The following is a 1,067-nucleotide window of genomic DNA, read 5'->3' as shown; positions in this document are numbered from 1 at the left end:
GTGGCCGATAAAACTGTACCATAAAAAAACTCTAAAATAAAGATTTCTTTTAAGCCAAAAGGATTCAGGTATAACAAGCGCTCAGGAAAAAAATATGTAACCGTTTATATCACCGCCGAATAGAAAAGCAAATATGTCTTTTAGATGACGAGGTCGAGTGTGGTGTTTTGCCGGAGAAATAGTATAAGGGTTAGGGATGGCAGGACCCGAGCCATAACCCTTGTTGAATCCCGAATAATTTGGTCCAGATCGATGAATCCCGAATAATTTGGTCCGGATCCGCGAATCCCCGAGTCGGTAAGTTCGGGGAAATGACCTTACTCGACGTCCTAAAAAAAAAAAAAAAGATGACCTCGTTGTGCCTTCCACCATGCCTCCTGACGTTGCTAGGGTCGTGGGAAATCTCATGGCGAAAGGGAAGGGGCGAGGAGATTGGGCATTTTACCCCATGGAAGAGATGTGGTTTTAGGATGACCGGCGTTCTTGTAGCATTGAGTGTGAGGCGGCGAGTCAGGAAAACGTGTATGTGGAGTCAGAGATTAGCCTGGCATTTACGAAATCATACATAAATATACATACACTTTCGCCTATAAATAAACAGACGGAAAGATATAAGTAGATGAACATTTAATCATATCCCTTCTTATCATTTACGTCTATATTACTATAAGCATTCCCACCAACCAATTTACTACTCTTTAATGACCCAACGACCACCCGATACGACGGAGAACTGACAACTGCGTCCCACGTCCTAAACCCCAGTAATTCATATCTAGTTCTAGTGACTCTAGAAAACCCAATTCTTGTCGCGTAGTCAGTGACAGATGATCAGCCATAGATATGAAACGCACGTAATGATGATATTTAAATGAGGTATTTCATAGCTGTCATGATATCGAAATCAGGTGTTTGGCAGTCCATACTCAGCGTCCACGTTCACAGGTTGCGGATGTGGTCATAGATTTTTTAGTTATTTATTCTTTCGGGAACTTTCTGAGCGGTGATTTGCAATGAGGTGAGACTTCTCTGCAGTGAATCATCTGAATGAACAGGATAGATTGGCA

Source organism: Penaeus monodon, chromosome 25, assembly GCF_015228065.2.
Source record: "Penaeus monodon isolate SGIC_2016 chromosome 25, NSTDA_Pmon_1, whole genome shotgun sequence".
In the NCBI taxonomy this organism is placed as follows: Eukaryota; Metazoa; Arthropoda; class Malacostraca; order Decapoda; family Penaeidae; genus Penaeus; species Penaeus monodon.
The sequence above is the reverse complement of the archived record's forward strand: the minus strand, read 5'-3'. Positions refer to the sequence as shown.